Below are 24,820 nucleotides of genomic sequence, written 5' to 3'. Positions count from 1 at the left end.
CAGTGTGTCTTTTGTGTTTGGGTTCTTGTGCTTAACATCATGTTTATGAGTCACCTATGTTATTAGGGATAGTTGTAGTTTGTTAATTCTCTTTATTAAACAGCATTCTAATATGTAAACATATGACAATTTAACAGCCCATTCTACTGTTGGTAGACATTTGAGTTACTTCCAATTTTTGACTTTTATAAAGGAAGTTGCTCTGAACATTCTTGCCAAAGTTCTTGGTGGACAAGGACCCTGAGTCACCTAAATGATGGTTGGGTTATGGAATATGAACAACTGTTGGCTATAGGGAGCCTGCCCAATATTTTAACTAATGCTTTTAACCTCACAGTGTAATGAGAATTAATTAGGTCATGGAAAGTGCTCAGTATAATCCTTGTAATATAGGAGCTCCTTAATACAAGTTTAAAAATGTAATGAAGGTGTAATACTCCATGAAGCCCAAGCCCCATAGTGTGTCTGAACATTTCCCTCTGCTTATTCAGTTAGGTTGTTTGCATTGTTTTGTTGTTGTATATCATGCTTCCATAAATGACTTTCTTCATAGCTGTTTTATTCTGAAAATCTTTGTTTTGGGAAATTGGCAGGGCAGGTTGGATTGACTCGAACTGTATAACTGTATGTGACTGTAAGAACACTAAAGGAGGACTCTGGGGCTCGATGAGGGGAGTGAGACACGAAGCAAGCCCCTCACGTGTGGTCGGGGTCGGCGGTGTGAAGACAGGGGCCTGTGGGTTTCAGGGAGTGGTGTCTCCCGGAGGACAGCAGGGCAGGGTGGGATGGAGGATGAAATGGCGGTGACTTTAGGGCAACTGGGAAACCATGAGTAATAACCATTAAATGAAGAAGCAGAGAGAAGTCACAAGTGCAAAGATTCACTTTATTCATCCATCTCACCAACATTCGCAAGGTTAAAGCCAAGGAGGGGGTGAGGGCCGGGAGGGGAGGGGCTGGAGGACTGTGGTGGGAATGGGTCCACTGAGGGGAGGGAGCGGCGAGGCTGGGCCTCAGGGTCACTGGCGGTGCCCTGGCAGGCGTCTCGCTCTAACAGTCACCCCTATTGAAGCTCTGGACGACTGAGGTCGTGCCCTGGGTCACCTTGCAGGTGTACTCTTTGTGGCTGTTGTACTGTGTGCTGGTCAGTGTCAGAGTGCTGCTGAGGTTGTAGGTACAATCTGCAGAATTCTGCGGTGTTTTACTGTTCTCGATGCCAGTTGTTTGGGTGGTGCCATCCACCTCCCAGGTGACGGTGACATCGGGAAAGTATTTATTCGCCACACACACGATGGTGACTGTTCCAGTTGCCACCTGATCAGCAGCTGGTGGGAAGATGAGGACAGTAGGTGCAACTGGATCACCTGAGGAGGGAAGAAGCACAGAGGGCAAGGCTTAGGTACCAGTGGGCATCTCCCCTGGGTGCCATGTGGATGATCACAGAGCGCATTAGGGATGGACAGACAGAAGCAGCCCAAAGCTGTTGCAATGGGGCAGCGAGCAGACGTAGAATCTGGATGACTTTGTTTCCCTCCGGGTTCCGCCTGCCCCTTCAGAAAGTCTATGTTGTTGTGTGTGAACTCTCTGACCCACTGGGAGGCCTCTTTGTTGTTGCTCTACTCTGCCCCTGCAATGACTCAGTGATCGGGGAAAGAACACAGCCCATTTCATCTGACCCCTTTGGAGTTTAGAAGTAGGAACAGGTCCCGGCCCTGTGTCCTAGGAGAAGACGGGGACAGTGGCAGAGCAGGCAGCGAGCGTCTAAGGGAAGCCTCTCTCGGCTTTCATTTCCCTGGTCTCCCCCAGGACCGGGCAGTGATATCAGGACTCTCTGGGCCTTCCTTGGCGAGGCCAGGCCAACCCACCCTGCAGAGTGGGCCTTCAGCCTGTGTCTGCACCCACCCCTTCAGCGCCTGAGGTCATGCCAGTGACTCTCCTACCATCTTGAAGGCCTCACAGTGAGACCTGCACCTGGCCGCCCGTTCCCAGGCCAGCCTGTTTGCAGGAGGACTCGGGAGGGGTCAGCTGTAAGCTGGGTCACCTGCCTCACAGGAACTGGTGAGCTTCACTCCTGACCGCGGGCAGCTGCCAGATGGGCCCTGGGAAACCCCGCTCTGTGGGGAGTCAGGGCCTAGGGTGGGAGAGCATCGTTAAAATGAAAAAATCAAGAATCCTTCCTGCGACAAGTCAGCAGACGCTCGGACAGGCTTATACAAAGCTAACCCCCATGGTAACCAAGTAGTTCAGTGTAAGACAGTGAACTTTCCTGTTTTATGTTCCTCTTTGAATCTTCATGATTAGCCCCCCCCCCCCATAACTGTATACAGTGGACTTGGCAGCACAGTACTGTGATCGAGCCCCTGAGCAGGGAAGAGCGGTCTGTGAAGACCTTCCGCCTGGGCAGTCCTGGAGAGCTTTACATTTTCCATCTGGCGTTCACATCTTAAACAATTAGCAATCTAATCTTTAATAATAAATTTTAATTTAATTAATTCTAATGTAAATTAAATTTAATTAATTTTATGTATATATAAATAAATATAAAATGTAGAAATAATATATTTTATTTTTAACTATTATAAAATTATTATATTAATCTTATTTTGATTTAATTAATTTTTAATATAAAAATTATTTCAAGATGCCTCATTAGCTTTTAATAAAGTTTAAAAGTCTCTAAAAGTTTTTAAAAGGCTCTAAATTAATTTTAAAATAGTTTAAAACAGTTTAAATCATTTTACATAGGTTTAAATTAGTTTCAAAAGAGCTTTGAAAGGTTCCTAAAATAGCCCTAGCAAGCTATTGCAGACCAAAAAAATCCTTCGTAAACATCATGTTTGACATTAGCTGGGGTGCACAACAGCAACAACAAATTATTAAACTATTTTAGAGGCCATGGGATTAAAATATCTAGATTTACGTTTTTCTGTCACAGACTTAAGGTATTGAAAAATACAGTTATATTGGTTTTTGTTAACTGCAGTTATACATGAGCAGATATTTTATACAACTGCAATGTCATCCTGCCCAGGCAGCTAAATCTTTGAAATTAGCAACATGCCACGTACTTGCCTTACTTTTATTAGTTAATACACCTTACTGGTATTTAATATAAATTTAGTGAATTGACCGAGATCTGAGTGGCCAGACTGTTGCCATTAAACTTGATTTTTTGCTGGTGTGGTTTTTACCATAAAAGAATTTATAAATATGCTTCTTTCTTTTGAACTGAGCTTTCATAATTTAAATAAACATGATAAGAGGATATTGAAATAATAGTACATCATTCTTTATAGTCCCCTAATGGAAGTTTTCAGTAAGAGGATAAAATAGCGAACATGGATTTTGTTTCTGAAATTTCTAAGAAGTCCCCTCTGCCCTGTTTCGCCCATGCTGGCTCCGTGTCCTCCACAGTCTCTTTCCCTTAGTGGCATTATTTGTATCACTGTGTGTCAGGACAACCGGCCACTGCAGAGTTAGACAGGCTCGTGGCGGGGCTGCTGTGGCCTTTAGCGGCCAGGCACACGGCCCCACGGAGCTAAGTGGCACGGCCACGGAAGGCATTCAGCCATGAAAAAGACCGCCACGAGATCTACAGACCACGCCAGTTGTGCCATGGCCTCTTTGGCATTATAAAAATATGACAAATAACTGAAGGAAATAAAAGAACATATAGTTCTTCTTTAAATACTTAAAATATTTCTTATTTTCCTTCAAATCTATGATCATTAAACAATGCATTCCTTCATTTAAACCAATTTTGATCGAAGGTCATTTCAAGTTCAGTCTAATGTGGAAATTGGACTTTTTAAAAAGAAGTAGGCTGTGAAGGCCTTACTCCTGTAGAATCATAGTTTATCACTCACTGTGGACTCTAAAAATTATATCGCTGCCAAGCTCTCCAGAAAGTCATATCTTTTACATGTAAAATAATTTCCTTTTCTAACTTCTTACTGTTTTTTTAGTGCATGTTATTGAATTTTATAGTTGCTATAGAATAATATATCAGACAAAAGAGGAAATAGACTAAAATACATTTCTCTATTTTTCACACACAATGAGCAAAACACCGTAACCAACAGTATCAGTGAAGCTCTTTAGAGTGCCGAGGGCTCCCTTACTTATCTACGCTAATTTCTTCCCCTTTGAGTCATTCAATATACAGCAATTAATCTTTTTGCCGCTAAATTCATTTAACTTTTGCAACCAACAACATATCTCAAACCTACTCATTTACCCACTTTTATAAAATTTCTACTTAAAAGTGAATCTGGCCAATTAGAGCAAAATTTCAGACAGTAATAGGAAAAAGGTACTTACGTTTGATCTCCAGCTTGGTCTCCTCGCCAAAGGTGATTCATGGAATTAGCTTTATTGCTTTCCCTCAACAAAAACCTCTGACTGCTCCCAAGCTCATTAGACTGACAGACAGAATTTGGCCACTCGCTAGCTCTTTGCTCTCTACTTGAGATGAACAGATATTCTGCTCCCTACCCATCCGTGTTTTTGGAAAAATTCCATTCCCCTCCGGATTGACCTTAACTCATCTCCCAAATGCGCAAATCCCACATTTACCAACTCAGTAAGGAAAAGGACTGGGAAAGTGCACTTACATTTGATCTCCACCATGGTCCCTGAGCCAAAAGTAAGTCACTCTGTCATCCCACCCCTCACAAAAACCTCCCTTTGCGGCCAGTCCCACCACACGGCAACTGTAGAGAAACTTCTGCTGTTTCTCTCCTATTCTCCCAAACCCCCAAATTTCTGTCTTCTCCGCTTTTGATTATTTTCTTCTATTTACTTTTGGGGTCGCCAGGAATGGCTCATTTAACTGAAACATCACAAACTTGCCCAGGTGATCCAGGGGACCAAGACCTCACAGTTGGACAGAAAGGGACTTAGGTTTGATTTCCAGTTTGGTCCCTGGGCCAAGAGTGGATCACGGTGGCTCCCTTTACCTTCTCCCTCCACAAAACCCTCCCTGACAAGGCGGCAAGCCCTCTCCCCGGGGAAGTTATTTTGACTTGGAAATCTCAGACAGTTTTCCCTCCTCTGTGCCTCATCTTGGAAAGAAATTCGTTAGAACCCTGACCTCCAGCCAACAAAGACACACAAACAGCGAAAAAGTGGAAAAAACAAACCAATCAGGCAGAAACGGTGAGGAATCAGTGAAACGGCCACTTACCTTTGACCACCACCTCGGTCCCTCCGCCGAAAGCATTATACACAGTGGTTCCTCCTAACCTCCCTCCTGTACAAAAACTGAGTTTCCCTTTCTGACCATCAGGCAAGGCTCCGCCCAGAACACATCAGGATGCACCCCAGTGAATTTCTGAAGCTCTCAAATTACTCTCTCTCTCTCTCCCTCTCTTTCTCAATGACTGAGTCTTGCTCTTCGTAGACAATATGCAGTCCTTGCTCAAGCTTGCCACACACTTCATCCCTGCATTGCCTGGTGGATGCTCCCGATTGGTTTCAGAGTCAGCTTAGGGATCGCTTCACAGACACAGAGATCACACGACGCAGACAACCAGAGAGGGAACGTTTGGATTTTACTCACGTTTGATTTCTACCTTGGTGCCAGCTCCAAAAGTCAAACACAGTGACAACTCCTCATTGTACAAAACCCTTCTCACCCAAGGGGAACCGAGCCCTGCCTCAGCTCTGAGGCCTAACTCCCTCTCTGAACAGAAGCCCTGAGGCTTCTCTGATGCAGAATGCTTGTTTCCTTAGGTGAGCTCTAAGATCCTGGAAGACAGTATATTTATGTCTACATAGTATGTTTATATATGTATGTCTATATATTATTATATTATATTATATTATATATTATGTCTTTCTGCCACCACTACCCCCTCCAGAGTGCTTGTTATTTATTTTTTGGAAAGTAGGCTGAATGTAAATTATAAAGAAAAAGACACAAATAATAATGATAATAAAAAACCTCTTAATTGAACTTTCTCCTAGGGTGAGGTTGGGAGGATTTGCAAATGATACACTTTTTTTTTTCCAGTGGAATTGGGAACTCATCAGTGTCTCCCTGTTAATAATAGTAAGGAAAGTCTGCCCATTTGAATCTTTATTGCCATGGTGTTGTTTCAGAAAGACTAAATGCATCTTACATCAAGACCCCCCATCATTGACGTGTAGTTTGGAATTTAGCTACAGTGCAAAACAAAAATGAAGATCAACAGACAGAAGAGCAGCCATGGTTGACTGGTCTGCAGTCCAGGTCTCATTGAGCCGAACCAGGTGCCTGCTGTCTTGGGAGCTGCCATGGAATCCTGAGTACCACGAGGTTTCTGTGGACACTCCACCCAGGACCCTGAAGACCTCGCTTTGTTTTGAGTTCTGCTTCATTTATTGCAGTCTCGCTTCCCCTCTAACTTCTCACCCTCATCCACTCTGTATATTGCCCCCACCATCCTGGACACTGTATACCTTCAGTGGCCTCCAGTTTTTTACAAAACACTCCCTCTGAGTGTTACCTACCTGAATTAGCCTGTAAACAGCTGTCATTCAAGATTCAACTAGAAACACGTTTTGCCAGATTATACCCAAGCAGGTGGCCTGATTTTGCAGGGTACAGAGACAGGTCACTGGGCCTAGAACCCCCAATTGCTCTTGTCTGCTATCAGTGAGTCTTGACCAGATGAGGCTGTAAGCTGTCTAATGCTTTGTTTGCCTTATATTTGGGAGACTTGGTCCAACATCCTCACTTTTCAAATGAGAAATAAAAGAACAATTGAAAATCAGAGGTCAGAGATGACAAACTATAACAGATCAAAGACCAATACTGTCCATTGCAATAGAAAGTTGTACAGCAGAAATTGTGTACGTAATTCCCATGATTGGGGTAGATTTATGTGATTCTGTCACTGGGAGCTTTGCCAGTTGCCTTGAATAGCAGAGTGGGCAGGAGTTCCCACCAGAAGCTGGGGAGAGAAGAATGGAGGTGGAGGAAGAGAGCAGGAAGAGGTTGACACCTGGAATGAAGTGAGCAGCAGAGCTGATTGCCAACACAGTCAGCTTCCATCCCAAGGGGGCTGGGAAGTCGTTTTTTCTCTGAAGAGCCGGGAGCAGCATCCATCACAAGGGCTGGCATTTACTGGCACTTACAAAGTGCAGATATTGTATGTGAATCGCCACACTTTTCTTCTCACCCAAACTTCATGAGCTAGAACCCAGCATTATCTCCTATCTTGTAGGAGAGGAAATGGAGTGCAGACAGGTCCAGAACTGGTGTATGATGACAAGTGCAGTATCTAGAACCTGAACTCAGAGCTCGTGTACATAGCTGAGCTTTGCAGAGGTGTCCCCTAGTTGGAGCAGGGACATGGCACAGGACACAGGGGTAGAGGAGAGGCAGCTCCTTAGCCTGGCCCAGAGTTGGGAATGAGTGAGTAAGTGACCCCAGATGTATTCTCAAGACTGTGCACTGAAATGTTGAAAAGGTAAAAATATGGAAAATGACTAAAATAGTCAGAAATAGGAATTTGAGGGAGAGAGGGAGGAGGAGGGAGAGAGAAGCAGAAGGAGCGAGAGTCTGAAAGAGAAAGCTGCAGACCATCCTGACCGCTGTGGGTAGGTCATCTTAGCAGGTCCCTCAGCTGTAACTCTTCCCAGCACCCAGGATGAGCCGGCCTCTCTAGGGAGGGCCCCCTCACGGCAGCGGCACGCAGTGAGTCACCCAGTGCATCAGAGACACGGGAGCACCACTGTGCCCTCTGCAAGCCCTGAGGGCCGGCGGCTTCCCCACCTGGCTCTGGACTCCTGCGTCTGCTGTCCGCCTTCCAGTCTGTGGCTCAGCGTTCCCCTTGTCTTCTTTCCGGTTCCTCAGGCACGGTGCACTCCAAGGCAGGTGATTCTGCTCCACGCGGCTCCTCCTTAGGCTCCTGACCCATCCTTCAGTTGATACAAACAGACAGCTCACGGAGGGGGCCACTCTGTACTCCGCATCCAGTGGGGCTTAGCTTGGCACTGGTTGATCGTTCTTCTTCTGGCCACTGTGTCCTGCATGGATGTGCTCCAGGCTCCCCGGAGGCATGGCAGGCCCAGTAGCTGCTGAGAAAGAGCAGGACGGAGGAGTTCCTGGAGGAAGAGGCTCTGCTTTGCCACATCAGGGCTGCGTCTGTTTCGGCTGTCTCCGGAGGAAGACCTGCTGGCAGGAGCAGAGTCCTCAGCAGTGAGCAAACGCACGCACCACAGACACCACCCAGAGTTCTGCTTGCTCTCTGGACCACGTGGATTCTCGGCTTGTTTCCGTGAGCACACAAAAGGCCGCAGGTGCTCCAGTGGAAGAGCCAACAGCAGGGACTGTGTCAGGGCTTGCGACCAGCAGGGACTCAGCCACCGAGATTTACATACCATGGGCTGTGGTTTTGCAGAGTGAGGAGCCCCTCAAACTCTGTCCTGCTCGCTCCTCCCCGTCTGCCTGCCTCAACCCCTTTGGTCTTAGAGCAGAGAAACCCACTGGGCCTACTACTGTGTCGAGCTAGCTCTGGGTGCGGTGGTGAGATCTATGGATTTAGGCTTGGTTCCTCATAGCCCCAGGGCCCTGCTAACCCTGGCAAGAGCCTAGGCTTGTAACCCAAGAGGGAGGGTAGGAAGCGGACCGGCCCACAGAACAACGAAAAACACCCACATTGAACAAGGGATGACTTGCTCACCACATTGCAACAAGGGATGACTGAGACTTAAAAAAAAAAAAAAAAGTCTAATATAATGAAGGCCTCACTCTTTTGCTCTCTCAAAATCCCCTTCACAGAAGGAGAAATATCACAGTGAGAATTCATGTATTTTTTGCTGGGAGAATCACCAATGGTTCTATTAGTAGAAAAAGATGTTGAGGAAAAAAAAGAAGGATTTAAATCCTGTGTTTGAATTGAAGGAGAGACTGGAATCCAGAAATGTTTATTTGTCTACTGCAAAAACAGGAGGCGCTCTTGAAGCAGCCAGAGCTGGTTTTAAGCACGTGGGAGCCATCAGGGCTGGGCCAGGGGGTGAGGGGGTCTGGAGGGTGGGACAGCACTGGTCCCTCTGCTGGCACGGGGAGCTCAGCCCTCCTGCCCCAGCCCTGTGAACAGTGATGGCAGCAGAAAGGGGTAAGGCTAACAGGCATTCGATACCGCACGTAAACTTCCACCCAGTAGAAGGGAAAATGCACAAAACTGAAACCAGTGTGGGCGGGCGGCCGCAGGGAAAGTCTGCGGCTTCGCTTCCTGCACTTGGTGGAGGCTCTGAGATCCTGCCTGGACTCTGTGCTGATGGCTCGGAGCCCCGGCGTGGCCGCACAGCTCTCGGAGAAACCTTTCCTAGACAGGTGGGTACGATGAGCCGCGGACAGGTGGGTACCAAGAACAGCTGCTGTGGAGAACCCCAGGAGGTGGCTCTCGAGGTGGACCTGAAGCTTTTGATCGCAAGGGTGTTAGAAGAACTTGTAAATCATATTCAAGAGCCCCGGTGTGGATGCAAGGGGATCCAAAGGAAAGCAGAGCACAAGCGTCAGAGCTGTGCTGGGAAGGCACGAGAGCTCCAGAAAACCGACCAGGTTGCCCCCAGCGTGTCCAACGACGAGACGGGCGCATTAGCGATGCAGCGGCCAATCTGTGACCCTGCAAGATTGGCCAGCTCTAGGTGCTGTGGCCATTTGGGGAGTGAACCAGCAGATGGAAGATTACTGTCTCTGCCTCTCCTTCTCTGAAACTCTGCCTTTCAAATAAATAAATAAATGTTTAAAAAAAGAATGGAGCATGCTGCTGTGGGGAAGTGTACTCTTCCTCAGCGCCCAGTGGCTTCTGTCTGGTGCTGTGCCTCAGGGACACAGGCGGGCAGAGGCCACCTTCAGCCTGGGGCTTCCACGGTCAGTCCCAAGACGGCTGAGTCTGAGAGAAACGTGCATCTCACAGTCAGCGCCATGGAATCAGGTTGGAAATGCAGCCCAGAATGGAGACTCTGGGCAGGAAGAGGACACACAGACGTGCACACACAGAGTAAAGGCTTCCATCGCTGCCAAAGAGATTTTGGACCATAAGGAGAGGGTGAAGTCCGAGTGAGCACAAACTCTCCAAGTGGGTCATGCAGCCACTCGGGTGATGTGATGTTTATCTTACTTCCTGTGCCCTGCCTCGCATCATGAAGATTTTACTGACAGTCTAATCTTCCTACAAGTCAGGAGCAGCTTCAGGCGAGTGACCTCATCCAGGCTGCTGGGTCTTCTCCATTGTACCTTGAACTCTATTTGCTATGTCAAATTGAAGCTACTTGGAGATATAATTTAGTTAGGAAAAGATTTGAATAAAAAGTTTGAGAGAGAGAGGGAGATATCTCCTATCTGCTGGCTCATTCCTCAAGTGTCCACAGTGGCTGGGGTTGGGTCAGGACAGAGCTGGGATCTGGGAATACAACCCAGGGCTTCCACGCCTCCCAACACTGGAGCCATTGTGGCTGTCTCCCAGTGTCTGAGCAGAAAGCTGGAGTCGGGAGCCAGTCTCATAGATTCCCATTTTTCACTGATATTTTTACACCTATATTTGCATGATTTCCCCAAGAATTTTGTGCTCTTCTCTGAAGAAAAGTTGTGTGATGGGTGGGCTTCTGGTGCAGCTGTTGAGACGCTCCTCGGGTGCCCACTGCCGTGTAGACGGCCTGAGTCCGAGTCCCAGCTCCTGCTCTTGATCCCAGGTTCCTGCCAGTGTGCACCCGGGAGGCAGCAGAGCATGGCTCTAGCAGCTGGGTCCCTGCCACATGCATGGGAGAAAGGGTTGAGTTCCTGGTTCCTTTCTTTGGCCTGGCCAGCCCAGCCGTTGTGGGAATTTCTGAAGAGTGAACCAGTGAATGGGATGTCTCTGTGTTTCCATGTCTTTCAAATAAATAAAATTATAACAAATTAAAAGTTTCTTTCTGAACCTCTTCTTTTTATATATGAAGTGGAAGTTTTTGGATGGATGCGGTATACAAGTCTTTCTGGCTTTAATAACCTGAGATGCTTTTCAAACAGGGTGGCTGAAGAGCGGTGCATAAATGTGGCCAGTAGAGGGCAGCAGCAGGTGCTTATTCCTTTTAAAAAGTTACCTTCTAATTTCATCTGTCAATTGCACATTGAACAGTGTTTGGGCTTTTTTTTTTTTTTTCTATTTATAAATAATTTTAATTTTATATTTGTAAACTGGAAAGTCATTCTTCAAACACTGTCTTGTCTCTGGGCCATCTCTTGGTTCACTCCTACCTTGGAGGCCACGTCTGCTGTCTCAAGCGCTGGCGCCTTCTCATCTCCTTGTCCTCTGTACTGAGTTCCCTGCTGTGGGTCAGTCTTACCTCATCTGTTACACCCACCGTCTGCTGATCTCACCCAGGCCAGATGGCGTCCCTGAACCTCAGAATCATACCCGCCCACCTGCCCAAGGGACACTGCCAGTTGGTGGTCCAGCACCATTCCCCAAATCTAGTATGTCCAAATGAAGGCCCTAATTTATGCCTGTCTCCTAACGTTGCTTTCCTCAGCCTCCCCTGTGCGAGAAGAATCATTGCTCACTTTCCAGTTGTGTGACTCCGAGCGCCTGCAGGAGCCCTTGGTGCTGCCCTTCTCGAGGCTTACACACCGAGGTTTTCTTTGTTCCACCTGCAGCCATGGCCAGACCCTGAGCACCTTCTGCACAGCCCAGCTGGGGCTCTTGCTTGGATTCAAGTGTCAAAGAATGCTACAGGGGGAGTTTTGGTATCTGTTTTGGAAGATGTCTCAATGACCAAGAAGGATTTGGTAGGCATCAAGTGACCCTTAAATGAAAGTCTTCATTTTTTTTTCCCTCCTCATACATTGCACTGGGAGTGTTGGGGGGGGATGTCTTAGGTTTTTTCAGACTAAGGAACAAGCTTATCTTAGTGATGTTTATCAGTGTCATGAGAATTCGGTGGGGGTGGGGAGTGTAGTATTTAATCCTGGAACTATTAGGATGCAACCTCTTGGTTGCTTGCAGAAAGCTTAGAGACAGGATTGTGGTGGATGGTGAACTTTAATAGGTCTTGGTGAGAAATAATAGATAAAGAGAACTAGGGCCAGCGCTGAAGCTCAATAGGCTAATCCTCTGCCTTGCGGCGCCGGCACATCGGGTTCTAGTCCCGGTTAGGGTGCCGGATTCTGTCCCGGTTGCCCCTCTTCCAGGCCAGCTCTCTGCTGTGGCCAGGGAGTGCAGTGGAGGATGGCCCAAGTGCTTGGGCCCTGCACCCCATGGGAGACCAGGAGAAACACCTGGCTCCTGCCTTAGGATCAGCACAGTGCGCTGGCCGCAGCGGCCATTGGAGGGTGAACCAACGGCAAAGGAAGACCTTTCTCTCTGTCTCTCTCTCTTACTAGCCACTCTGCCTGTCAAAACAAACAAACAAACAAACAAACAAAAAAACAAAAAACAAAAAAACTCAACTTGTGCGTAAATCCCTTGGCCAATGGCCATTAATGGCAGTGGGAAGTTGCCTGAGGAGGCAGCCAACCCCCTTCCATGACAGGTGTCGTGGATTCTGCAGTTTTCTTTCCCAACAGGTTCTCCCTCCAACTTGAACGGCGAATTAGTCAAGGTTGTTGTTGCAAGAACAGAAGTCAGTTTTAACAGAAATAGAAAAGGAGGTTAAAAGTAGAGGACTGATCAGAGCAGGAACAGTAGTTATAGCTGGCAGTTCACAGAGACGCTGGGAGGGGTGGAGAGCCAGGCCCCGGCTGAGCACCCTTGACAGTGCTGCTGGGCCAGTCCCGGAGCGCAGCTGTGCTCTGTCCATGTCTGGGGGTGTACCCATGCGTGGGAGGCTGCAGGGGTACTGCCGTCATCACCACTGGTGCACTCTGCCCGCCATTGGTGGTCTTGCTGCTACTGCTGCCGTCAGAAGGAGCCTTCTTCACTGAGTTTCTCATTAGAGGGAAGGGAAGTGAACACTTGGCTGCACAGTGTACCACAGGGGACAGCGTGAAGCCATGCAGCCTCACTGAACATCTTCTTGGACTGCTCATTTTACTTGAAGTTTGCATGCAAATATTTTATGTTAAAATTCACACACACACACATATAGAAGGCACAAGTTGTATAATTTCTATGAGAAAAAGACACAACTTAAAAAAAGAGACAAGCTTTGGGTGGCACAGAAAGTAGCGGTGGGGTGGGGGGCGGTGCTATGCACAGTGGGTTAAAACCCCAGCCTACAGTGCCAGCGTCTCATATGGAGGTCCTTGGGCCCTGCACCCACGTGGGCGACCTGGAAGAAGCTCCTGGCTCCTGGCTTCAGGTCGATGCAGCACTGGCCGTTACAGCCAATTGGGGAGTGAACCAGCAGATGGAAGACCTCTCTCTCTCTCTACCTCTCCTTATCTCTGTGTAACTCTGACTTTCAAATACATAAATAAATCTTTAAAAAAAAAGTAGCAGAGAAGAAGGTGTTTATTTACTTTCCTTTGTGGGCTTGAGAACAATGAGCCCCTATCACAGCCTCCTAATGGAGCGCAGCTGGAGTGCTCACAACAGTCAAGTCACACAGAGATTCTGTGCAGCCGCTGTGCTGGGCTTTGCACGGAGAGAGCGGTGTGAGAAGAGGAAAAGAGCTCAGATTAGGAGCTGAAGAGCCTGGTTTAGTCTCAGCGCTGCTGAGCGGGAGAAGACCTGGTGCTCTGGCCTCCTGTTCCCTGTGTCTAGGTGGGAGGGACAGAGGGCTTCCCAGGTTCCTTTTGCTGTCAGGCTCTGTGTTATGGGGGTGGAAAAGGTGGAGGAGCAGTGTTGCTGGGAGCTGCAGAGCATCCGAGTGGACAGCAGCGGGCGGGGACCCCGTGGTTCAGAAGAAAGCCCATCTTCAGTTTCCCACCAGGTGCCCACTGTCTTTTTTCCCATCCACTAACAGCAAATGTTCACAACAGGAAAGCTGGGCGTCGTTTACCGATTGTGACGAACACATGGATGTGAGCTGTCAGCTGGGTGTGCAGTGGAAAGGCACTGTGTGTACTGCTTCACAATTTTTTGATTTGTAAATTTAAAGCGATTCTGAAATGGGAAATTTCTTTACACAACAACAACAACAAACTGAGTATCACAGCAAACTGTGAAAAAGAAAAAAAAGTTCCCCTGGCGTGACTTTAGTGTTCATATTGTCCTGCTGCTTGTCTGCAGGAGGCTGACAGACATCTGCAAATAAGAAATCAGCCCTGGAAAGGGTTTTTTAAAATTGTGTATGTATTTATTTTTATTTGAGTGGGAGAGAGAGAGGGAGAGAGATCTTCTGTCCATTGGTTTACTCCCCCAAAGGCCAGGCTGAAGCCAGTAGCCCAGGACTCCGCCCAGGCCTCCCACGTAGATGGCAGGGACCCAGGCCCTGAGTCCTCACTCTCAGGGTGTGCATGAGCAGGAAGCTGGCATCAGGAGCAGACTGGGATTAGACCAGGCATTCAGTGTGCGATGGGAGCAACCCAAGGGCCAGGCTGATGCCGGGGTCAGGGACTCCATCTGGGCCTATGTGGGTGGCAGCAGCCAAAGTACTTGGGCCACCATCTGCCACTTCCCAGGTGCATGAGCAGGAAGATGCATCAGAAGCGGAGCTGAGACTCAATCCCAGGCACTCAAATGTGGGCTGTGGGTGTTCCAAGTGGCAGCTGAAGACTCTGCCACAGCATCCACTCTGCCTAATTTCTACTATTTATTTCCTTCCAGTGACTTTTGGTTTGGTGTATTTTAATTTTTCTATGTCTTGAGATCACTGTCACATTTTTAATTTGATGTCTTTCTTGGTTTTTGTGGATGTGAGTACATATTGCATTAAACTTCCCTGGCTCCTTGTTTTGGCCTGGCACAGCTCTGGCCATTGTGGGCCCTCTGGGGAGTGATCTCTCCTTCTCTGTGCCTCTGTCTCTCCCTCTCTGTAACTCTACATTTCAAATAAAGAAATTAATAAATCCTTTCTGTAAAAAAAATAAAAAAGGCCTGAGGCTGCAATCTCCCTGCAGCCACTTGCTCAGGGGATACTCCCCCCTCCCTCAGCTTGGAGAATCCCAGTTCAAGTTTATCCAGCTCCTCAGACCAGGAGTCAAACGCAGAGCAGTCTGGATGGGCTGCCTCACAAGCGACTGCCCGCTTCCAGGTTTCACACGTTTCTTATGGGGTGGGTGCGTGCACTTGTCAGGTTTAAACAGCACAGATTTCAGTGTTGTCAGTTGAGAGTCCAGCAGGATACTGGTAATAGTTAAGGTTTTGGTCATGGATTACATGACTACACTGCGTTCCCACACTTGATGTTACCTATGTGCACAAACAGTGAGATCGCTCATCATTTTCCCACGATGGCCCTGGGCTGTGAAGCTTCCTCCCCTTAGGGCGCAGCAGTCCCCCGGGTCACAGAGTTTGCTGAGAAGCTGTGCTCCTTGGGGGACTGACTGAAAGCAAGAGTGTATCAGATTACATTAGTCCCAAAAGTCCAGGAGGGGTAGAGGGACGATAATCTGTCTTTAGAGCTACTTCCTGCTGACATGGGGTGATGAGGTGCTCTCTGCTGGCATGGGGCGATGTCTCAAGCCGCTGTCTCCTGGGTGGGAGCCGAGTATATCCCTGTAGCAGCATTTGGTTGACCGCCGTGTTGCTGAAGGCCTTGGTTCGTTCCCTTATCAACTCCTGTAAAGACTTAAACAGACACGGTAGTATAAAAGACAGTGTAAGAATAGCAAACAATGATCCTAAGAGTGGCATTAACCAGGTAATGAGCGGTTTCACAGAGGAGAGGAAAATGGGGAGGGGGCTCTGGACCCTTGTGAGACCTGTTTGATGGACGTGGTTTAAAGCTGATCCCAAGCAACCGGGAGAAAGGCCACTCAACTTTTGCAGGTAGAGGGGTTTGTCTGTAGGGAAATTCTGAACAATCATACAACATCAGGTTGGGGAGAGAACCATCAATACACACAGGTCAGGAGCAGAGCCATTGATGTTGGAGTAGAGGCTATGATTATATAAGAATGAGGCCCCAAGTGGGCTAGATAGGGTCTAGAACAAAGGACAGAGTCATTACTAGAGGACCCAAGAGAGCTGATGTCTAAACCATGACTAAGTTGTCTGATTAGGAGGCAATAGAAACTGACAGAAGGGGCTTGATAATAATCAGGTGGGCTTTAAGACCTTGTCAGTTGTGAGGCCCAGATTTATCTCTCTCTTCACATGGGGTACATCCTAAGGGAGGTGTGAACCTCTTGGGGAATGCACCCTGTTGACTTCCATTACCTAGCTGGCCTGGGAGGAGAGCTGGCTGGGTAAAGGCAGGTGGCATTCCTAACAGGAAACCTACAGTTCTGCCTGCAATGTTGCTGACCCTACTTGGCCATCCCCTCAGCAGTGGTGGTCACTTTGGAAACTGGGCTGAGTGAAGGGCTCTTCAGCTTGGAGCCAGCAAGATCTGTGGCTCTGACCTGGGTGTCCTTCAACTCCAGGGCAGTTCCATTTCCAGAGATCCAACTCTTGGCTGGCAGAGCTGCCAGGGCTCTTCCTAGCTGACTTCTGCTGAACCCAGGCTTACCACACTGAAAGTCAGTGCAGTGGACTGGCCTGTTGGGTCTCCTTGAGGGCAGATCACTGTGCAGAGCTGCCTTTAATTGGCCTGCCACCTCTCTTTACATTGTTTCTGATGCCTAGCTTTCTTTTCCTCCTGTTTTTTTTTTTTTTTTTTTTTTTTTTTTTACAGCAGACCAGAGGGTGCAGGTGAAGGAGGTGCTCATGTCCCATCTTTAATCTTTGGTGGCCTCAACTAGAAGCCTAAAGTACAGGCATGTTCTGATAGTGGTTTTCCCTGAGGTAGACCATGTCCATGGGGAAAGCTATGTCCTCACTTTCAAACTTTCTCTCCCTCTGTTTGCTCTGAAAGGGATGTTTTGCCTGTTTATTGTGCCCATGGCAAAGTAAATCTAGCTGTGAAATTATAATTTAAGCTTTCCTTTTGGCTATGCTATTACAGAAATCTGTTAGCCATCCCTTTTACAGGTCTAAAAATCAAATTGTGCATCTTGGAGAGTCTGTCGGAATAGAGTTAGTTTCCTACCTTGAAGAGAATAGAGAAATGAGGACAAGTTGGGCTTAGAATAGAGAGATGAGGGAGCAAGTCCCACATTGCTTACTGACCATAGCATTATCAAATGAAAACTTAGCAAAGAATTTCAACCATTAAATGACAACTTAGGGAAACATTTACCAGAAGGTCCATTGCCTTCTATAAATTTTAAGAACACATGTGTCGCTCCCCCTCTTCGTGGAGGAACGACACAGGACCCTGCGCTGTTCTTTCGTCTGCTCGGCCCTCCCCGGGTTTGCTGCTGGTTCTTCCCGGGTTGGCTACTATCCCTTCCACCTCCGTGGAAGGGCAGTTCCCCCCGGCCGCATTCCCCACTTCCGCAGGGGAGCGGCACACTGCCGGCCGGCTTTCTCGGGGGCTGCACGGGTTCCCTTAGATGTTCCCCATAGATGTTCCTGGTGCATGCCGTCTCTCTCCTCCTTTATAGTCCTCCTCCGCCAATCCCAACTCGGCTGCCCACACGCCGAGTACGCTGCTCTCCAATCAGGAGCAAGTCCTACAGTTAATTGGTTGAACTGGAGGCAGCTGTGCGGAAGCTGTTTACTTCTCTCCCAGCGCCATATTGTGGGAGAGCAGATGCATAGAATAAGTCCTAATTCCAGCAACTCAGTCTAGTCTGGTTTGCTCCCCACAGATCCCCCTTTCTTTTTATTTTTTGGCGTTGATACGCGCCTGTCTTCGGTGTCCCGCGGCACTCACTCTGCTCTACTTGCTAGAGTTGCCACAGGCTCTTACAAGTCCTATAATCAGGCAAACCGAATCCGGGTCCTCTCTTCGCCATGTTGTGAGGAGGTTTTTAGGCGCTGATGCATGCCTGTGTTCGGTGCCCTGCAGTACATGCTCTGCTCTGCTAGAACTGCCTGCAGGTGCTTACAAGCCCTACCAGTCAGGCAAACCGAATCCAAGCCTTCTCATTGCCGTATTGTGGGGAGACTTATTGGTGTTGGTTCGTGCCTATCTTCGGTGACCCGCAGCTCATACTCTGGTTGAACTGCCTGCTGGTGCTTATCGCCTAATCAGGCAGACCGAATCCAAGCCTTCTCATTGCGGTATTGTGGGGAGACTTATTGATGTTAATAACGTGCCTGTCTTCGGTGACCTGCAGCGGGTAAGCTGCTAGCTGCCTGCAGGTGCTCATCGCCTTGCTAATCAGGCAGACCGAATCCAAGCTCTCTCATTGCTGTGGTGTGGGGAGGCCTTATTTTTCTCTATTTCTCTATCTCCGGGTGTTCCTATTTCTCCTATTTTACTTCTATCTTCCAGCATTCCTATTTCTCTCATTTTACTTCTAAACTTCTGTTTCTCTTATCCCTGCGGCTTCCCGGCGCCTCGCCCCGCCGGCGGGTTCCCGGCTCTGCGCCGCTTCAGCCCACGCCTCATCTGCGCGGCTCGGCTTTGCGCGGCTTGGCTTCGCGCGCTCCGCGGTCTCGCACTTAACCCTTTCGCGTCTGAACCACGGCCTCGCCAGCCCCGTTCCCTATCTACTTGTGCCCCGCACGCTCTCTCTGCACGCGGCGGCTTCCGCGAGTAACACAGCGTAGCTTACGTGTCCGCCACTAGCATTCAATCTAAGTTCCCCGGGCTAGCCTGGCGAATTCAACCCAGCATACGTCTCCGCCCCACGGTTTGGCTTCCCGTCCTTTGCTCCCCGGGCTAATCAGACGGATCCCAACCAGGCTCACGTTTCAGCTTCTGGTTTCAACTTTTCGCCCCCTATTCCCGGGCTAACTTGAGAATCCCAAAGTGGCTTTCGTGTCCGCCTTGGCCTGCCCCCCGCGGCTTCAATTTCCCTAACATTTTTCTCTACCCGGTATGTTTCCCCAAGCTTTCCTCCAACAATACTCCTCCCTCATTTCTCCTTGCCTCTCCCCACAGTCCGCATCCGAGTCTGTTTGTTCTAGCTTTCACTTTCGCTTTCGACCTTAGAGATTTCTCCCAGCTTCCCCCCGTAGTCCGTATCTGAGTCTATGCCTAGGCTTTCAATAGCTTCTTCCGGCTCCTTTTTCGTCCGGCTTTTCCCTAGGCTGTTTGCTAGTCTCTCCCTCCGGTATTTTCCCAGTTCTTCCCGTTTCTTCCCTCCTAAGTTTCATATCCGTCCTAAGTTTCCTATCCGTTCTAGGTTTCCTATCCATCCTGCGTTTCCTATCCGAGTCACGGCACCATTATGTCGCTCCCCCTCTTCGTGGAGGAACGACACAGGACCCTGCGCTGTTCTTTCGTCTGCTCGGCCCTCCCTGGGTTTGCTGCTGGTTCTTCCCGGGTTGGCTACTATCCCTTCCACCTCCGTGGAAGGGCAGTTCCCCCCGGCCGCATTCCCCACTTCCGCAGGGGAGCGGCACACTGCCGGCCGGCTTTCTCGGGGGCTGCACGGGTTCCCTTAGATGTTCCCCATAGATGTTCCTGGTGCATGCCGTCTCTCTCCTCCTTTATAGTCCTCCTCCGCCAATCCCAACTCGGCTGCCCACACGCCGAGTACGCTGCTCTCCAATCAGGAGCAAGTCCTACAGTTAATTGGTTGAACTGGAGGCAGCTGTGCGGAAGCTGTTTACTTCTCTCCCAGCGCCATATTGTGGGAGAGCAGATGCATAGAATAAGTCCTAATTCCAGCAACTCAGTCTAGTCTGGTTTGCTCCCCACACACATGTATTTGGAAACATCTCTTAAATATCTAACATGGTGTAGCTTGTTTAACCAGCAAATTCAAGCACAAACATATAGAAACCTTTTTAGTTTCTTTCTACCAACTAAGTTAAAATATCTGATACAGAGATTCAGGTCACATGAATCAAAATGTATCTTTGATTAATTTTATCAGTTTAAATTTATGGGCAATCTTTTATCTACAAGCCAATAAATAAAGTTCTTAATGAATTTTCCCATGTAGACATACAATATGTATACACATATAACAAAGGCGATAGTGAAAGGAGTGGCCGAGAGCCGCCATAACAAATGGCCTTAATAAAAAAAAAAAAAAAAAAAAAAAAAAAAACAGAAATTGAGACAAGCAATTCCAGAAACAGTCCTGGGAAATGGGGAATAAACTAAGTTCACAGAGAAAGCAGATAGCTACTACCCAGAGATAAGGGCTACTACCCAGAGATAAGGGCGACAGAACATCCTGGTATGCACCTAAGCCCCCTCCCCTGTGCTTGTTCAAGCTTAACAAAAAAACCGCGAGGCACGTAGGGCACGTAGCCACCCCTTTCTGCTCTTCAATGACCCCCTCCCCATATCCAAGCTTAGACACGCAGGGCACGTAGCCCCCCCACCCCCCCCGTTCCTCCTCCTCCTCGACGACCTCCTCCCCTTGTAGTTGCCCAATAAACTTATGCCACCCTATGGTATGTTAATTTTGTGGTTTTGCCCCTTAAAAGCTGTGTGAGATAGCTGCTCGGGGCTCCTCTTCCCCCCGCTGCTTGCGGCAGCCAGCAGAGGGCCCTTTTGCACAAATGAAATAAAACTGCCTCCTGTTTTTTTGCATCCTCTGGTCTGGAGTCTGTGTTTCTGGGGTCGTCACAAAAGGACACCGCTTTTGGGGTCCTTCAATAGAACAATAAAACCATTTCCACAATAGCTTTTTAAACTCTTCAACTGTTTTTTAGGTTACCATTGATTTGGATTACTTTCTGCTCTTAGTTACCTGAATTAACCCTGCTTTCTTCCAGGTGGGACCTGTAGTGCATTATTGGCTTCATCTGTTTACAGAGCCATCCCAAAGTACTGAATACAGTAGAAGTGGCTGGGAAAAGTCCATCAGAACCTATACAAAACTGTGAATGACACAGGACTTTAAATAGCCATGTTTAAAATTAGAAACCATGAACCAACAAAAGGCAGTTGTGTCCTTCACACAGTAGTTTTGAATGCACCTGTAGGGTTTTACAGAACATTTAACTGTTTAGGCCTCTGGGCCTTTTTCATTAAGATAACCATCATGTCTAGTAACATAAGATCATTAGACTTTTTAACTTTAGGACATTTTTATCAGTAGCATTTTATATTATGAAACTTAAAATTTAGCACCACTTCACATCTTGACAGTACTTCTAATATAATCCAAATATCCTGATTAGTTGGTGTCTCTACAAGATGAGAGACATATATCCTTTGATTTTTCTAGTTGGTTGGGCCCAAACTGGAAAAATAAAAGTCCACTTTACTGGAAATTTCAGAGTCCAAATTCTTTGGAACTTTGATTTTGGATTTTTTGGAATGCCTGTCAAGGATGCCCAGAAGGCTTAAAGTATCTGGTTGAAATAAGATCCTTTACCATTAGGACATAATGTAGACCAAATCTGATCATTGTTAAAAGGCGATTATTCAAATGTTTTAGAATAAGCGTTTTTAAATACCCACAGCTCTTCTTAAAACACTCAGCTGTTTCTAAACAATTAAAATTTAACAGAGGCATCAAGAGAACATAATAGATTACTTTTGATGGAACAAGGACATAAGCCTCAGCCATTCTCCCTCACTGCCCAAAGGAGATAAACTTTGGGATGTATTCCTTGCCCTTGAAACTCAATTGGGTCTTACACCCTATTGCCTTCATACCCCACCCTGCATTCTTTTCCAGGTTCAAAGGGCATCACCCCCCCCCCCCGCAGTTTCTGGAATTCCCCTCCCTGCTGCCCCCTACTCCCAACCCAGCCCTAGCCCTCCTTAAAAAGGCCCAGCCCCTGGGAGTCTTCTGCCACATGATCCATCATGTACACACAGAGGTCACCCACCTCTGCGGATTTATTTTCTCTGAATAAATTCGGTCTGTCTGTAAATTCGTGCATTGCCTCTTCTCTAATCTGCAATGGAGGAATAACCAAGTGAGTCATGGCACTGGCCCCTTAAACCCATCTTTAAAACAGAAGTCTCAGACAAAAAAAATAGTGTAAGGATTTCGTGAAAACTCCTGAGATGTTGAATGTGGAGGCAGCTCCAGACTCTGACTGGGGTCACCACTCCTTGAGCTCTTCTCTAGGTGACAGCTCCAGAGAAGCAGCCTGCGGGAATTCCTAATGCTTCATGCACTTACCTCTAAGTCTAGAGTAAGTCCCAGTGAAACACTGGAAATGTATATAGAACTGTTGCTCTTCCATGGTTTTATCATACCAAGATACATGAATTTAACTTACTTTAATGCAGGCAAAGCATCTAATTTTTGTCCATTTACCTTGTTAAAATAACATTCCTCTCATACATACTGATTTCTTGACCCAAATGGAAATATTAACCTTAGGTCAAGATGGGAGAGAGATGACTACAATAAAAATGTCTTTACTAAAATACCACATGCATACACACAAATGCAGAAAGAGAGAGAGAGAGAGAGAGAGAGAGTTTTCTTCCATCTGCTGTTACACTCTACAAATGGCTGCAATGGCCAGGTCTCCCATGTGGGTGCCAGGGCCCAATCACTTGGTACATCTTCAGCTAATTTTCCAGGCCATTAGTATGGAGCTGGATTCGAAGCCAGCACTCCAACTGGTGCCCGTGTGGGATGCTGGCATTGCAGGGGTGGCTTTATCCACAACACCACAATGCTGGCCTGTCGTGTATATCTTTTAAAAGCATCATATGCTCCATCCTTCCTCACTCCCACCCTCAGTGCTCTTCTTTTTTAATTTTAATTTAATTTAATTTTAAAAGGATGTATTTATTTATTTGAAATTCAGAGTTACACAGAGAGAAGAGAGGCAGAGAGAGAGAGGTCTTCCATCCGATGATTCACACCCCAGTTGGCCACAATGGCTGGAGCTGTGCCAATCCGAGCCAGGAGCCAGGAGCCAGGAGCTTCCATTTCTCCCACCTGGGTGCAGGGCCCAAGGATTTGGGCCATCTTCTACTGCTTTCGCAGGCCATAGCTGGGAGCTGGAACAGAGGTGGAGCAGCCGAGATTCAAACCGGCGCATCAGGCCAGGACATTAACCCGCTGCGCCACAGAGCTGGCACCTATTTGAACTTTTGAAAGACTTACTTTCAATGTACTTTATAAACACTAGCTCAGCCCTCCATATATACAAAATTCAACACGGAGTAAGCAGAAAACCACTGTTCTTCATCCTAAAGACAAGGCTATGCTTCTCAATTCCCCCAATCCCACTGTCACTACCAGACCTGAGGTGCACTTCCGCCCCCTGGGGGTCATAGGTGGAATCGCGTCAGCTTTCAATCCCTGATAGAGCAGTTCTTCATTTAATCTGAAATCAAATAGAAAATTCTCATGGAATTGAACCAATAGTAACTTCATTGTTTGCTCGCAATGGCACACAACTAATGGATTCACATCTCTTGTAGATGTAGACTAAGTGGAAACATCGAACAGAGCCCTTCATCTCACAGATCTTCCATGGTAGTGGGCAGGGCTGATGGTACTCAAACCAACAATGTTCTACCTCTGCTCCTGATATTGGAATTTGACCTTCCAAAAATATAATTTGGGGTGCCATACGATATCACCATATGCTTATTAATAAGTTCCCCATATTAATAAGCCCATGTGGGTTCTTGCCTAATATTCAGAGAATTCCACATACTGGCATAAGTGAACGAGGCAGCATGGTACATTTTAAGCATTTATTCAGTGAGAAAGATGCATAGGAGAGTGAGGGCCCCGTCTAAAGGAGAGAGGTAAATGTGGGTTCATACCAAGTACCAGGAACCAGCCACGTGGAGGAACATCTAGGCCAGGAAGCGTGGGGCGGGTAGCCAAAGGCAACACACCATGGAGGCACAGGGCTGCAGCCAGCCCCCTACTGGCAAGAAGCCAGTGAGAGAAGGGAGGAAAAAGGGCAGACACACCTTGTCTCAGGCTTTTAATCCACTTCCAAGGGGAGTGGTTAATTCACCTGATTGACCGGTGCCCACTCAGGTGTGGCCAGCAGTGGAGCAGTGGGGAATCAAAGCAGTCTCTGATGTAGGCTGCTGGCTTTGCAAGTGGCAGCTCAATCCACTGTGCCACGATGCCAGCCTTCCCTCCTCTCTGGATTTTCTTAAGACAAACGTGAACGTTTCTGAAGAGGAGAGAGAGGGTAGTATATTTTCTTGATGTTCCTCAGACCTATGATGAAGCCTAGAATTTTCACTTCTTTTTTCGTTATGCAACCTGATCAGAACTCAGGCTGCAGGTGGGAGAGCGCACCTGCGTGATCTCTCCTCTAAGCACCCCCGTCTCCTTCTGAGTCCTGGTCTCTGGCAGCCGCTTATTCTGAGTCAGTACAGAGGTGAGTGTGGACAGAAGTCTTGAATCTCAGAGACCATCTCCCTGGTGCAGCGGTCTGCCGTGAGGGGACCATGTGAGGGCATCAGAACACAAGTAAAGAAATGGCCTTAGGCATAAATTAGTTTACTATCTATTTTAAAGAAAAGGAACTTTCTCCTACAGATCCCAGATAACCATGAATTTATTACACCATCTTGTCCAATAAACTCACAATTTTGGCAACTGTCCCTCAGGGAATTTGGGAGGTGATGTCTCCTGGTAGAAGCATGCACACTGCAGGTAAACGTGTGCAGCCCTGGTCTGAGCTGGGGCAGCTGAGACACAGCCCCTGGGCTGAGTTCTGAGCTGCCCTGGGCCCTTCAGCTGGCACAGCCCGGCCCCGCCCCTGCTCATTTGCATGTCCCCAGAGCACCGCCCACCTCTCTGGGCATTTAGGAGCAGGCTGCTCCCACCCCATGCAGGAGGCAGTGCCAGGCAGGACCCAGCATGGACATGAGGGCCCCCACTCAGCTGCTGGGGCTCCTGCTG

At 47.8% G+C, this 24,820-nt stretch overlaps 1 long non-coding RNA gene and 1 other non-coding gene across 3 annotated transcripts; both read right to left on the bottom strand.

The window, feature by feature from the left end:
- Positions 1-1,117: 1,117 nt before the first annotated feature.
- LOC103347778 (uncharacterized) lies at positions 1,118-7,753 on the bottom strand. The gene is made up of 2 exons (XR_016229216.1): positions 5,186-7,753; positions 1,118-1,364 (listed from the first exon to the last, which is right to left on the bottom strand). It is a non-coding gene; the product is annotated as an uncharacterized LOC103347778 (transcript).
- Positions 7,754-22,710: 14,957 nt separating this feature from the next.
- On the bottom strand, positions 22,711-24,616 carry LOC149128028 (uncharacterized). 2 transcript variants are annotated; one of them, XR_016229220.1, is made up of 3 exons: positions 24,504-24,616; positions 23,188-23,270; positions 22,711-22,941 (listed from the first exon to the last, which is right to left on the bottom strand). It is a non-coding gene; the product is annotated as an uncharacterized LOC149128028 (long non-coding RNA). The 2 variants fall into 2 exon arrangements; XR_016229221.1 differs by lacking the exon at positions 24,504-24,616 and adding an exon at positions 23,719-24,484.
- Positions 24,617-24,820: the final 204 nt, after the last annotated feature.

This window comes from Oryctolagus cuniculus, chromosome 2 (genome assembly GCF_051225735.1).
Source record: "Oryctolagus cuniculus isolate XC-2025 breed Fujian yellow rabbit chromosome 2, ASM5122573v1, whole genome shotgun sequence".
In the NCBI taxonomy this organism is placed as follows: Eukaryota; Metazoa; Chordata; class Mammalia; order Lagomorpha; family Leporidae; genus Oryctolagus; species Oryctolagus cuniculus.
The sequence above is the reverse complement of the archived record's forward strand: the minus strand, read 5'-3'. Positions and strand labels throughout refer to the sequence as shown.